The sequence below is a fragment of the Pteronotus mesoamericanus genome, unplaced genomic scaffold (assembly GCF_021234165.1).
Source record: "Pteronotus mesoamericanus isolate MK-2021 breed Mesoamerican mustached bat unplaced genomic scaffold, CSHL_Meso_final contig_228, whole genome shotgun sequence".
Classification (NCBI taxonomy): Eukaryota; Metazoa; Chordata; class Mammalia; order Chiroptera; family Mormoopidae; genus Pteronotus; species Pteronotus mesoamericanus.
In genome coordinates, this window is record NW_026555095.1 from 397,190 (window position 1) to 413,220 (window position 16,031).

The window sequence follows — 16,031 nt, forward strand, 5'->3', positions numbered from 1 at the left end:
TAAGTTTCCTTAAACATTTTAAAGTGAATTTATAAATTTAACATACTCTATTTTATTTCTCCCTTAAATACTTCAGCCTATATTCCAGTTACCTATTGCTGTGCACATTCATCCCTAAAACAGTGACTTAAAACAGCCACAGTAATTTATTTTGTTGATGAATGTGGGGCTTGACTGGACTCAGCTGGGCTGTTTCCGCTCAAGGTTTCTCATGCTGTTGCATTCAGGTAATGGCTAGGGTTAGAATCATCTCAAAGGCTTCTTATGTGTTTGGGTCTTAATCTGGGAAGACTCAAACAGCTGGAACAGCTGGGGATCCTTGGATAACTCTCGCTCTCTCAATAATTTGTTCACTTTTGTTGTTGTGTAGTACTATGCTGTATGAATATACCTCAGTTTATTTTTCCTTGCTACTACTGGTGAGCTTTGGGTAGTTTCTAGCTTGGAGCAATTACTTTATAAAAGCAATAGCACTGTTACAAACATTCTTGACTATATCTATATCTTTTAGTACACATATGTATATAGTTCTTAGGTATATACCTAGGACTAGAATTACTAAAGCATATGTTCCACTATAGTAAATACTGTCAAACAGTATTCCTAACTGATGATACCAATTAATATTCTCACCAGCAGTGTATAAGAATTCTAGTTGTTTTTTATCCCCCCCAATAGTTGGCATTTTCATTTTTTTAAAAAAATTTAGCCATTTGAGACTATATAACAGCATAGCATGTGTTTTTACTTTTCATTTCCCTGATGAATAATGAAGTTGAATACCTTTTTGTGTTTTTTTAATTCATATACATATTCTCTATTATGAAGTGTCTATTCTAGTTCTTATCCATTTCTCTATTTATGTGTATGCTTTTGCTTATTGACTTAAAGGAATTATTTAAATATTCAAGTTAAAAGTTCTTTGTTGCTTATATATTCAAATATATTTAACCCCTCTATAAATTGATCTTTTCCCAGAAGACTCCTCAGCCTTCTGTGTAAATTGGTTTATTGTCGCCGATAAATAGTTTAAGATAAAGCTGGATCCCTGACACATATACAAATAAGCACTAGGTTAGTCCATTGTGGAAAGCATTACACGAGTGGTTGAAACCAATATCTGGCCTACAGGCATTTAGTGGAAGATGTCACTTCCTATTTCTGGGATCCAAAGGGGTTTGTGGAGAACATGACTTTGAGCTGTGCCTTAAAACACAGAGTTAGGCAAAGCAGAAGCAATTTAGATGAAAGTAAAACTGTAAGTCCAAGTCCTAGACGGTACAAGGAAGGCATACCTGGAGAAGAAGAGAACTGATGGCTCTCAATGACTAGCTGTGGAATCTGAGCTCTGATCCAAAGGCAATGGGAAGGGATCAGGGAAATGGGGCACTCAAAGCAGTGCCAAGGGAGGTTGCATTTATTGCATATCATAAAGTCTGGCAGAGTGTAGCTTTTTCATAAACATTCATGTTCTGAAGGGCTTGAGTAGAGAGAACCAAGCCAAGAAAACAATTGAGACCATTGAATTGTCAATGGGATTGTGAGATACCAAAGGCCAGAACATAAACACACACGCACACACGCACGCACACACGCACACACACACGACAGCAATGGGAACACAGAGGCTGATATCTGGGGGAGATCCTTGGGAGAATTACCTGCACTGGGAGTCTTAGAGGTCTGTACCTTCTTCCCTTTATATCCTTGACACCTTGGTTTCCTGTAGACTCCCCCACAATCATTTTTTAAAAATTGATTTTAGAGAGGGATAAGAAGGGAGAGGGAAACATCAATCTGTTTTTTCATTTATTTATGCATTCATCAGTTAATTCTTGTATTTGCCCTGACCAGAGACCTGGTCACACAACCTTTTGCCACAACCTTGACATATGGAGACAATGCTCTAACCAACTGAGCTTCCTGGCCAGAGCCCCCACAATCTTGATAACTAAAGAAATACGAGCAGTGCTCACAACAGTTTCACTTTTACTTGACATTGAATTCACACACTGACGTGTCCCCTCCTCAGAAATTTCCCTGGAGATCATGAGATTTTATTTTCTTTTACTTCACTTCTCTGACATGATCCTTCCCAAGAGTCATCTTTTGCACAGCACATGATTTCCAGTTGTCAGCTGACAACAGATGGATGCTTAACAGCCTGGAATTGCCCTGTACTTCTTTTTTTTCTTTTTTTTCTTTTTTTTTTTTTTTTTTTTTTGCTTTTTTGCTTTTTTAAAGGGAGGATGGAGGGAGAGACAGATTTGTTATTTATGCATTCATTAGTTGACTCTTGTATGTGCCCTGACCAGATCGAACTGCAGTCTTGGTGCATCAGGCTGATGCTCTAACCAGCTGAGCTACCTGGCCAGGGCCCGCCCTCTACTTCTTGGCCCTCCACCCTGAATCCTACTCCTCCCACAAGGCCAGTGCAAATACCCCCTGTCTTCCCACACTCTCCCTGCCGTTCACTCCACGCCTGTCTGAATTAACCTGTCCCCTTCAGTACTCTCAGAGTCCTCTGGTACCACCTCCTCTAGTTGTCATCACCCTCTCTAGACATCCTCTCTAGGCACTTGAGGGCTGGGCAGATTCTAACTTGTTGCTGTGGTCTCAGCACCTCACACAGTGCCACAGGCCTGCCATTTAGTTGATAATTGTTAGATCTTTGTTAAACTCAGCTGCTCAACATGGGTGAGATTAACACTTGGAAGCTGAAGAGACTTCTAGTTTCACTTTCCAGTTTTCTTTTGCTTCTGCCCCCTATTCAAACCAAAATACTTTGTCTTTGGCTCTTGCATGATTGAGGAAGGAGGCTCTTCCTGTCAGGTTTCCCCAGCCCAGCTGCAGAGCTCAGAGCTGATGCTCCCCCGACCCCAGCCCTTTCCCATGGCCAGCTCTTCCTTCTCACCTTGTTCCTCCCTGAAGTATCTGAGAGGAAAACACTGGTGACTCCATGTTTCTCCAAATTCCTCTCTTTACTCGGAATTTTGTTTCTTGTAATTGGATTTCCTTGTTATTCACTACATATCTTCTATTTCTCTTTTCCTTTCCCCTCCAGTAGTTCCTAAATTATTTTAACATCAGTATTATCTTCATCACAAATATAAACACTTTTTAAAAAAGTCCTCACATTTACAGTGTTACTTGATCTAACCTAGTAAACTCTACTTCAATGCAACAAAATATGTGCATATATACACACGCATATATATTTGAGAAAGCTTTTTATTTTTCATGTATATGGGCGCGTGATTCCAGCTTCTGGCCTGGGTTCCCGGGAGGGGTCATGGAAATCCTCCCCTTTTCCCTCAGTGGTCAGTTTATCGTCCCCCCTTCCTGCTTCTACTGTGTTGGATGCATACTTCTGTGTTTGCAGTGACCCCACTGTAATTATTTTTTTAGAGCAGTGATTCTGAGCCCTGGCTGGATCCTAAAATAAACTTGGAAGTTTAAAAAAAAATACCAATTCCATAGACAAAACAAGACAGCCATGAGAATTGATAATTTATTGAAGCTGGACGATGGGTACATGGAGATTTATTATGTCATCTTTCTGATTTTATATGTGTTTAAAGAGTTCCATAATAAAAAAATTAAAAAGTAAATAAATAAAATATACACCTAATATCTTTATATATTTTTATATATTACATATATCTTATTTTATATATAGTAATAAAACTGGGCCCATAGCAAAGCAGTTAGAACTAAATTTCTGGGGCCCTGGCCTTGGAATCTGTCATTGTAAAAGCTTCCCAGGGATTCTGAGGGTTGAGATAGGGTTGAGATGTTTTAGTATATATGCATATTAATTAATAATGGGGACTCAAAGAAGATCAAAGTGATTATAGGAGCAACCTCTGGACTGGGAGCGTTTGATGAAATGTTAGATGACTTCCCCAAGGGCATTTATTTCTATTTGGGATAATTGATCAAACATTCCTAGAATTACAACTAAAGAGGACTCATTTATCCCACTGTGTGTGCTATAGTGTCGTAAGTAAATTATAGACCAATATCGACACACCATAACTCTTTTTATTATTTTCTTACTAATGTGTGAGCTTCTAAAGAGATAGACCTTCCTCCCTAGCTGGGTGGCTCAGTTGGTTGGAGCATTGTCTCATATGCCAAAAAGTCTGTAGGTTCAATCCCCAGTCAGGGCATGTACGGGAGGCAACCAGTTGATTTCTCTCTCTCTCCCCCCTCCTCTCTCTCTGTCTTCCTCTCTCCCTCTAAAATTAGTAAAAACATATCCTTGGGTAAGGATTAAAAAAAGAGAGAGAGAAATAGTCCTTCATGTCTTATTTGTATTTGCATTCTCAGCACCTAGCACGTGGGCAGACATGTTTCCATTACCATATAATGTATGTTATATTAAGTTTTTAAAAAAGGAGATGGGGGTGACAAGTAGACATTGGGATAGGATATCCTATAGAACACAAAACTCTGGAGCTACCACCTGGGTTCAAATTTCAGCTCTGCCACTTAGTTTTGTGTAATTAATTGCCTAGTAATTTAACTTCTCAGCACCTCAGCTTGTTCATATGTAAAATGGTAATAAGAGAAGAACTTATCACACATGATTTTTTTGGTAAGAATTCAATTAATATACATGTATACTAAAGCACATAAAATCATGCTTGACACATAGTAAGCATTTAATACATCGCAGTTATTACTAAGAGGACTGCCTTCAGATTAGTGCCTGATACATAGTAGGCTTACAATGAAGATTTGCTGAAAGAATTAATGAATTGAATCAATGAGTGAATTAATTAATGAATATTCTGGCTTTGTGATTGCTTGTCTCAAGGTTTACCCTGTACTCTCCAGATAAGAAATATAGCCCTGGCTGGTGTGGCTCAGTGGATTGAGTGCCAGCCTGCAAACCAAAGTGTTGCTGATTAGACTCCCAGTCAGTGCACATGCCTGGGTTGTGGGCCAGGTCCCCAGTGGAGGGTGCGTGAGCAGCAACCATACATTGATGTTTCTGTCCTTCTCTTTCTTTCTCCTTCCCCCTCTCTCTAAAAATAAATAAATAAAATCTTTTTAAAAAATAAAGATTTAAAAAAAAAGAAATATAGCTGAGGATGGCTTTTAAAGTGAAACTTGGATTGAGAGTCACAGGGATTGATCTTGAGGTGGGGTTGGATTGCATTTCAAGGGCAAACTTGGAGGGCTGAGTGAATACTCTGGGAGTTTTAAAGTTGAGAGGGCTGGTGACTGCAAGAGATAAGGGGCATTTTCAGTTGAGTCAGTCTGACCTCAGTGCCACAAAGAAGGGTGTCCACATACCGAGGTGCCTTTCCCAGGATATTCACCCAGATCTCTTTCCACATCTCCACTCTTCAGTTCTGTCCAAATCCTGGTTTAGGCCTGGGTAGATGTTAGAGACCAAGAGCTACAAGGCAGCAGCAAGAATTTACTTCCAGATAACACTGTCTCCTGCTTGTCTTCAAAAAGTTATTAAAGCTCACACTCATAAGTAAGGAAGAGTCACTTAGGATTATTAAAATGCAGTAGAAGTGCAATCCAGGTTTGGCAGTATAATATAAATGAGAGAGTGGCCATGCTTTTCTCCATTGATTTTAGGACTTTGGGCAATTCCTGCCTTCTTTCTGGGCCTTGATTTCCTCTCCTGACACTCCGTGGCTTGAAGACTAATACACAAGCATCATTTAAAGAACATAATAATAATAATTAGAGTAGATCAACATAGTGGGGTCTAAGAATTTATTTTTGAAAACAGTAAGAGAGAAATCAAGAAAGTAAGAGAAGAATCCAGCCACAAAAGTTCCTGAATTCTAGGTCAAGAAGTTAAGAAAAGCCCTTATTCCAAGGACATCAGGAGAATCCAATAAAAATTTTAGAATGAGAAAACGATATATTAAAGAGTGTGTAGAAAGAATTATCTGGCACAGATAAACAGAGTGGACTAGTGTGGAAAGAAGCTGGAAAAAAAGACACCAGTTCAGAGATTTTTGCCAAATCCAAAGCCTTACTATTTGTCCAAGGCAAAGACAGTAAAAGAAAGATATCAGACACATTTTGAAGAAATTGAGACATAGCATCTAAGTGTAAATCAGGTTTCAGGAAGAAGAAAGATTCCTTCTTTCCCTTCCTTCCTTCCTTCCTTAATTTTATTGTTTATGCTACTATAATTGTCCATATTTTTCTCCTTTGCCCCCCAATCAGCCCCACCCCACCCTTCAGGCAATCCCCTCACCATTGTTTATGTCCATGGATCATGCATATATGTTCTCTGGCTACTCTAATCCCTTTATATCCCCATGACTATTCTGTAACTACCAATTTGTACTTCTTAACCCCTTCACCTTTTTTGCCCATCCCCTTACCCCTTCCCATTTGGCAACCATCAAAACGTTCTCGCTGTATCTGTGATTCTCTTTCTGTTCTGCTTGTTCCTGCTTATTCATTTATTTTTTTTTAGATTCAATTGTCGATATATATATATTTATTGCCATTTTGTTGTTCACATTTTTTATCTCCTTCTTAAAGAAGACCCTTTAACATTTCATATAATAGTGGTTTGGTGGTGATGAACTTCTTTAGCTTTTTCTTGTCTGGGAAGCTTTTATCTGTACTTCCATCTTAAATGATAACTTTGCTAGGTAAAGCAGCCTTGGTTGTAGGACCTTGCTTTTCATCACATTGATATTGCTTGCCAACTCCTTCTAGCCTGCAAAGTTTCTTTTGAGAAGTCAGCTGACAATCTTATGGGAGCACCTTTGTAGTTAACTAACTGTTTTTCTCTTGCTGTTTTTAAAATTCTCTCTTTGTCTTGAAATTTTGGCATTTTAATTATGATGTGTCTTGGTGTGGACCTTTCTCAGTTCATCTTTTTTGGGACTCTCTGTGCTTCCTGGACTTGTATGTCTTTTTCTTTCACCAAGATAGGGAATTTTTCTGTCATTTTTTTTTTCAAATGGGTTTCAATTTCTTGCTTTCTTTCTTCTCCTTCCAGTACCCCATGATACAAATGTTAGTATAGTTGAAGTTGTCCCAGAGGCTCTTTACACTAGCCTCCTTTTTTAGATTCTTTTTTCTTTTTGCCATTCCAATTCATTGCTTTTTGCTTCCTTATATCCAAATTCCTGATTTGATTCTCAGCTTCACCCACTGTACTGTTGATTCCCTGTAAACTGCTCTTAATTTCAATTAGTGTATCCTTCATTTCTTTTTTTAAAACATATTCTTGATTATGTTATTACAGTTGTCCCATTTTTTCCTCCACTTTATTCCCTTCTGCTGTGCACCACCCCCCACCACCATTCCCCCCCCCACACACACTTAGTTCATGTCCATGGGTCGTACATATAAGTTCTTTGGCTTCTCCATTTCCTATACTATTCTTAACATCCCTTTGTCTGTTTTATTCTTAATATTTGTGCTTCTTATTCCCTGTACCTTTTCCCCCATTTTCCCCCTGACTCTGATCTCCATTTCTGTGATTCTGTTCCTGTTCTAGTTGTTTACTTACTTTGTTTTTATTTTTGTTTTTTAGGTTCAGTTGTTGATAGTTGTGAGTTTGTTGTCATTTTGCTGTTCACAGTTTTTGATCTTCTTTTTCCTAGGTAAGTCCTTTTAATATTTCATATAATAGAGACTTGGTGATGATAAACTCCTTTAACTTGATCTTATCTGGGAAGCACTTTATCTGCCCTTCCATTCTAAATGATAGCTTTGCTGGATAGAGTAATCCTGGATGTAAGTCCCTGCCTTTCATGACTTTGAATACTTCTTGCCAGCCCCTTCTTGCCTGAAAGGTTTCTTTTGAGAAATCAGCTGCTAGTCTTATGGGAACACTACTTATAGGTAACTGCCTTCTTTTCTCTTACTGTTTTTAAGATTCTCTCCTTATCTTTAACCTTGGGCAATGTAATTATGATGTGCCTTGGTGTGTGCTTCCTTGGGTCCAACTTCTTTGAGACTCTCTGAGCTTCCTGGATCTCCTGGAAGTCTGTTTCCTTCACCAAACGGGGAAGTTCTCCTTCTGGCTCTCCTGTGATTTGGCTGTTGGAACACTTAAAATTGTCCTGGAGATTCCTAAGCCTCTCCTCATTTTTTGAATTCTTGAGTCTTCATTCTGTTCTGGTTGAATGTTTATCTCTTCCTTGTGCTTCAAATCATTGATTTGAGTCCTGGTTTCCTTCCCTTTACTGTTGGCTCCCTGCTTATTTTTTTTTTTAATTTCACTTTGCATAGCCTTCACTTGTTCCTCTATTTTGCTTACATACTCAACCATTTCTGTGAGCATCTTGATTACCAGTGTTTTGAACTATGCATCTGATAGACTGTCTATCTCTTCATCACTGTTATATTTTTGGAGCTTTGATCTGTTCTTTTATTTGGGCCATATTTCTTTGTCTCAGCATGCCTGATACATTGGAAGGGGCCAAGCATTAAGTATTCACCAGGTCACTGCATTGTGACGCTGTAGGTGGCAAAGAGATCCAAGAGGGAACAATGCTGCTTGCTTGGCTCTCGGCTGGCTTTCAGTCACTTTCCCCACTACGCACAAGCAAATTGGGCCCTTCTAGTGCTGATTCCCAGGTGGATGGGTTTGTGTATGCTCTAGAACCCTGTGGATCTCTCCAATGAACTCTCCTGTGAGGCTGGGAGTTTCTCCTGCTGCCGCATTCCCCACGGTTTTTTATAGCCAGGGGTTTTGAGATTTTCTTTTCCCACACTGGAACCCTGGATTACGCAGTCTGTCTCACTCCCTAGCTGTTCCTTCTAGTTTATCCACCCACAAATGTGGAACATCCCAGTCTGTCAGCTGCTGCCTTTCCTACCTGGTCCTCCAGCTGCCACCTTGCCACATGTCCTCTCTGCCCCAGCCGCCCATCTCCGCCCATCTCCATCCCTTCTACCAGTCTAGATAAATGTTTCTCTTTTAACTCCTCTCGGACTTTCTTACAGTTTGGTTTTCTGGCAGTTCCGGTTATTTCCTGTTTTCTAAATTTATTGTTCTCCTTTTAAAAAAAAATATTTTATTTATTTATTTTTTTTAGAGAAGAGGAAGGGAGGGAGAACGAGAGGGAGAGAAACATCAAGTGTGTGGTTGCCTCTTGTAAACCCCCTACTGGGAACCTGGCCTGTAACACAGGCATGTCCCCTGACTGGGAATCAACTCGGCTACAATTTGGGTCACAGGCCAGCACTCAATCCACTGAGCCTATTGTCCTCCTTCTTTTGGTTGTGCGAGGAGGCAGACTGTATCTACCCATGCCTCCATCTTGGCAGGAAGTAAACTTGTATCCTCCATTTCTGACTGCATCTTTTTTATGCTGTTGAGGTCCTCACTAACTTCATTGGGCATCCTTATAATGAATGTTTTGAACTCTGTACCTATTAGATTGCTTGTCTCCATTTAGTTTAGTTCTTTTTCAAGAGTTTTGACCTGTTCTTTTACTTGGGCCATGTTTGTCTCCTCATTTTGGCAGCCTCCCTGTGTTTGTTTCTATGTATTAGGTAGAGCTGCTTTGACTCCATGTCTTTATAGTGTAGCCTAAAGTAGTAGATATCCTGTAGGGTCCAGTGGCACAGCCTCCCCTATCACCCAAGCTGGTTACTCAATGTATGCCCACTGTGTGGGCTGTGTACACCTTCCTGTTGTAGTTGATCCTTGATTGCTATTGGCACATCCAAGGTCAGCCACCCACTGTGTTCTGTCCAGGGTCACAGAACATTAACTACATAGCAATCTGTAGATGGCTGCTACTTGTGTTGGGCTTGGAGGTGCCCACATGAGGCCAAATTGAACCAAGGCCAGCTGCTGCTAGTGCCAGATCTGGGGTAACTGAATTAGAGGTACAGGACTTGCTGAAGCCAGATGCTGCTTGTTTGAGAGAATTTAGGAAAATCTAAAGCATAGGCCAAGATAAGCCATTTGTATGGAAAAGCCACTGGAAGCAGCTCGGGTGGGCCCAAAAGTTGAGTGCGGCAGGGCCTCAGGGAATCACCAGGGTGAGGCCAATAGTGTTAGCCAGGTTGATGGAGTCTAGATATGAGCAACCACCTGCCAGCTTTGTGGCTCTGTGGGGGAAGGGCTCAGAAAAAGAAAAATGGCCTCTGTCAGTTCTTCTGTCTTGGAGAAATCTACCCCCCTAACAATAAATTGCCTGATGCCAAGCAATTCAGTTCCTCCCCATATATCTCTGATGCCTTTCAATCTGTTGACCCTACACTGGAGCTCAGAGGGAGTGAGTCCAAGTAAGTCTGTGTGTGGGCACTTTAAGAGGAAGCATGTGGGATTCCAGCAGTTCCTGTCTTCCATAGCTTCAATTCACATTGGTTTTAGTAGCCAGAGTTATGGAGACTTATCTTTCTGGCACTCAAACTCTGAGCTTAGGGGCCTGGTGTGAGGCTGGGATCCCTCACTCCTGAGGTAGCATTCCTGATTTTTATTCATTACAGGTAGGTGTTGGACCAGCCAGTTCACCATCTCTGCCCCTCTTACCAGTCTTGATGTGATTTCTTCTTTAATTCCATAGTTGTAGGACTTCCATTCAGCTCAATTTCTTTTTTTTATTTTTTATTTTTTGAATCATGTTTATTCTATTACAGTTGTCTCAATTTTTCACCCTTTGCCCTCCCCACCCATCCCACCCTGCCCCCCTCTCCCACAGTCAATTCCCACTCTGTTGTCCATGTCCATGGGTCATTCATACATGTTCTTTGTTTAGTCCCTTCTCCTTCTTTCCACCATTGTCCTCCTTCCCCATCCCCTCTAGTCCCTTTCAGTCTGCTCCATGTTTCCATGCCTGAGGTTTATTGTGTTCATTAGTTTATTTTGTTGAATAGAGTCCACTTATAAGTGAGATCATATGGTATTAGTCTTTCACCAATTGGCTTGTTTCACTAGCGTAATATTCTCCAGTTCCTCTTGTCACAAAAGGTAGGAGTTCTTTCTTTCCTTCCTTTTTTTAATGCAGATTGATTTTATTTACTTATTTTTCTTAAATGTCAAGATCCATTATAAAATATTAAAAAATTTAAATCCATTATAAGGTCTCAACAATTAAAACAACATGACACCAGCACAGACATAATCAGGTAGATCAATGAAATAAAATGAGCATTCTAGAAACAAATGTATATATCTTTCTAAAAAGGAATTTGTGATTCAATTGATATTTCAAATCAATGGGTAAAATAAGGCTTATTCAACAAATAAGGTGCATGGACCACTATTATTTGAAATAAAACAAATATAGAGTCATATTTCACACATTACACAAAAAATACTCAAGTGAATTAAAAATCAATTTGTAAAATCTAAGGAGTTTTAGGAGAAAATACAAAATAATATTTTCCTTACCCTGAAGTAACATATTCAAACCCAGAAGCTATAAAGTAAGGTATTGACAATATGACCATATTAAACATTTAAGGCTATATAGTAATATATGTATAAAAAATTAAAGGACAAGTAATAGAATAGGAAAGTATTTGCAACGCATCTAAAAAAGGGTTATAGGGGTTTTTTTAAGGCAAAAATTCCACAAACATTTAATTAAAAAATGGATAAAGAATACCAAAAAGTCATTTAAAGCTTTTTTTAAAAATAACAGAAATAGGCAATAAATCTACAAAAGCAGGTTTAGTTTCAACCAATAAAAAGTAACAATTAAAATAACACATCATTGTTACAATCAGATTTAGTATTAAAAATATTGGTCCTGTCATGTATTGGTAACTGTGAAAGAAACTGGGTATTTATAGATTCTTTTTCTTCATCCTCTTAAAGCAGTCCCTTTAGCTTATTTTGCAATGCTGGTTTCGTGGAGGTGTATTCTTCTAGCCTTCTTTTGTCTGGGAAGCTCCTTATTTCGCCTTCCATTTTAATTGAGAGCCTTGCTGGGTAGAGCAGCCTTGGTTGCAGCCTTTGCTTTTCATGACTTGGAATATTTCTTGCCATCCTCTTCTGGCTTGTAGTGTTTCTGTTGAGAAGTCAGCTGCTACCTGTATTGGGGCTCCCTTATATGTTACTACCTCTTTCTCCCTTGCTGTCTTTAGGATTCTCTGTTTGTCTTTGATATTTGCCATTTTAATTATGATGTGTCCTGGAGTAGGCCTCATTATGTTCCTTTTGAATGGGACCCTCTGTGCTTCCTGGACTTGTGTGACCTTTTCTCTCCTTCAATTAGGGAAGTGTTCCATCATTACTTTTTCAAAGAGGCTCTCTGTCCCTCGCTCCTCTTCTCTTTCTGGTATCCCTATTATATGGATATTATTACGTTTCAGGTTGTCCTGCATTTCCCTAAATGCCTCTTCATTCTTTTTCAGTCTTTTTTCATTTTCTTGCTCTTGCTGGGAGCTTTTTTCTACCTCATCTTCCAGCTCACTAATTCAATGCTCTGCTTCATCTAGCCTGATTTTGATTCCTTCCACAGTGTTCTTCAATTCAGAAATTGTATTTTTCATTTCCTCTTGTCTCTTATTGGTAGTTTCTATGTCCTTTTTCATGCTCATATATATTGCAGTAAGTTCCTCAGAGTTTCCCTGTAGTTTTTTGTAATTCTCTCTGAGCACACTGATCTCATTGAGCTTCCTTAGAACCATTGTTTTCAACTCAGTGTCTGATAGTTTACTTTCCTCTATTTCATTTAGTTCTCTTTGTGGGGATTCCTCCTTTCCCTTCGACTGAGGGGTGCTTTGACTTCCCATTATTTGAGAGACCCTTCTTTTTTGCTTCTGCTTCTTAAATTGATCTGTCTTGATTTCCTGACCTTGTGGTGTAAAATTCTATGATAGGAGACCATTTTGTCTTTCTTTTTGGATCTTCCTCTGATATTGTCAGTTGTTGACCCTATCTGAACTTAGGCAGTCTGTTTGAGACTTCCAGGGATCTACTGTCTGTGGCTGTCTCCTTCAGCTGTTAATCTAGTGTTTCTGCACTCAGCAGGCTGGCTTAGGACACCACAGGGAAGGGCTGAGTCCCTCCTGGAGGTGAGGTTATTGGGTCCTCTCACGCTGTTGCCACTCAGGGGAGAGGTATCTGCCCAAGCAAGATGGCTGCTGCCGTATAGGGGAGGAGTCAGCACTGGGATCCCGCCAGCTACTCTCACAGTTCTCTCCCCAAAGCCTCCTTCCCCAGTCTCTTCTCTGGCATCTCTAGCCCATTCTGCTCCTGCCTTTGCTGAAGCCTAGGGTAAGTGGCTGCAAATAAAAATTTATGCATTGGCCCTTTAAACAGCTCTTTGCATCTTTAGCCACCTGTCTCTGGCAGAGAGCAACCCTGCCACTTTTCACAGTTGGCTGTTATCTGTGTACTTTTTTGGCTCCGGTGCTGTAGGCTGGAGATCCCGCTTATGGTTTAGAACCCGCTCTTCTCAAGGAGGTCCAATTGGCCATTTCAATATCTTTCTGGTGCTGCCACCCGTGGGCACTCTGCTCGCCTTCTCAAGTCTCTACCGCACTTCTTACCAGTTAGGTTGTGCTAAAGCTGATTCTTCTGTCTGTCTGATGTTATAAGGCTCCTCTCTCACTATTGTTCAATTGTTTGTTCCAGGTGATTTCTCCACAATTTAGTTGTAATTGCAGGTTGGTCCTGGGAGGAGGTCAGTAAGACTTCCACTCACTCCTCCGCCATCTTGATTCTCCTCCCATTAAGCTGAATTTCTGATGGTACTGAATGATAGTTGTTCTGTAGTTTAGTTGTCATTTCAATGTGGTTGTGCAAGGAGGCAAGCCATGTTTACCTATGCTGTCATCTTGACTGGAAGTCTTTCTTTCTTTCTTTCTTTCTTTCTTTCTTTCTTTCTTTCTTTCTTTCTTTCTTTCTCTCTCTCTCTCTTTCTCATTCTTTCCTTCCTTCCTCCTTTCTTTCCTCCTTTCTTTCTTTCTTTCTTTCTTTCTTTCTTTCTTTCTTTCTTTCTTTCTTTCTTTCTTTCTTTCTTTCTTTCTTTCTTTCTTTTCTTTCCTTCCTTCCTTTCTTCCTTGCATGCCTTTTCCTGCTTGCTTGCTTTTCTTCTTTCCTTTGAGCACAGGATGCTTCTGTGTCAAAAATGACTTAGGCTTCAAGCCTGGATACTGGTTGATGATGGTAGCTATTACTGTAAGGAGAGGAGGAACAATTTTGGGGGAGATGTTGATTTAATTTTAGATGGATTGAGTTTGGGCTGTTGTCACAACACTGAATAGCTACATAAAACAATCAGTTGTGGTTTTATAAATGAGAAAATAAATGCTGAGGGTCTGGGAGGATTTCCGGAAGCACTAGCTGAATCACCTCCATGCTCTCCTTTAAGTGGAAGAGGCCAGTCTCCTCTGGGATAGAGGCAGGGCTGTGATAATCATCCTAGACCTGGGTGTGACCAAGAGGTGTATTTTGAGGCTGGGGAAGCAGTGTATGGCACTTTCGGAATGTCACCTAGAACCACTCAACAAAAAGATCAAGGGATAGATGCGAATTCAGCAATCTGGGAAGATTTATGTTTCAATATAATTTCCTTTATATACAACCAGAGCTTCCTCATATGGAGATTTTTAAGGTTAAAATGCAACACTGGCAGGTGGCATATTAAAACAAAGTGAATGAATGAATATCATTCCTGATGTTTATGAAAAGACACCAACTCTTTCTTTAGAGTTAAGCTTCTCTATGCCTAATCTCTCCTTGTGTTTGTCTCTATGTTTAGAACACTGTCTTTAATTCAGTTCAAGGAGCTTTTATTACATGCTTACAATGTGGGAGACACAGAGAATGAGAAAACATAGTCCCTGCCTAAATTTAAGAACTTTACAATCTCACCACTGAAACCTTATAGACATGTAATGAGCTATTAATGACCATTGCAAGGCACAGAAACTGACTAAAATGACGTAATGGTGGCCAAGCTTCCTGGAAGAGATAGAATTGAAAGTGGACCTTGAATGACTGATAGAATTTTAAAGTGGGTGGTCCAGGCAGCAGGTGCAAAGGCATAGGGATGGCATTGTCCACACACAATATAATTTAGGGTAACATAGTGGCTTTAGCACATTGGGGAAGTGGCAGGTAATTTCAGTTAGTTAGTTCAGGGCCAGACTGAGGATATCTCTATTTAGATAAGACATTTTGGTTAGGACATCTAACACCAGAAACCAACTTGAGCAGGCTAACCTATATAACATAGTCATTACAGCCCAGATTCTAGAGACAGGTGGCTTAGTGAAAACACTGATTTCACCCATTGCTAGCTGAAAGACCATGAGCAATTGCTCAATTTCCCTGTCCCTCAGTTTTCTCATATGCAAACTGAAGTAACACATGCGATTGTTGGGAGCATAACATAAGATAATTTATATGAAGGGATTAGATTGCTACCTGCCACATACCAAATGTTCAGGAAGTGTTAGCTCTTCACTTTCTTTGGTAACTTTCTATATTGGCTTAAAATATTTACATGAGTGGAAATTTATAATCACAAAAAACAATACCGCTTTATTTTTTAAAAGTTTTCATAACTCACATTTAGAGGGTTTAAATGCTCTGAAAACTCCTGTGTCTGAATGAATACCCAATTAGAAAAGCAATACAATCTCAGGCCCTTATAATTCTGAAGGAAAGAAGGTTATTCCAGTTTCACAAATGGGTAACTGGTTAGCCAACTTGTAATCACCTGAACACCACACAGTAATTCCAGAGGAGAAATTTGGCAATTTGGGTTACTTATCTTAGAAAGAAAAATACTTGAATAAATCAGTGCCAGGAAACAATTTCTTTCAATCACTGTCAGAGTGTATGTAAACTGGTATGACATTTCTGGGAAGTAATCCAGCATGACTAACCTTTTGATATATCCATTGACCTAGCAAGTCTCACCAAAGATATCTACCATACAGAAATGAAGACACCGGTATGAGAACAGATGCATGCACATATTTATTGCAGTATCATTTGTAGTTGAAAATACTGGAAACGACCTTAATATAAACTACAAGGAAAATGGTTGGCTAACTTATAGTATATCCATACTGTGGAATATTTGACACCCAATGAAAAAATCAGGTCT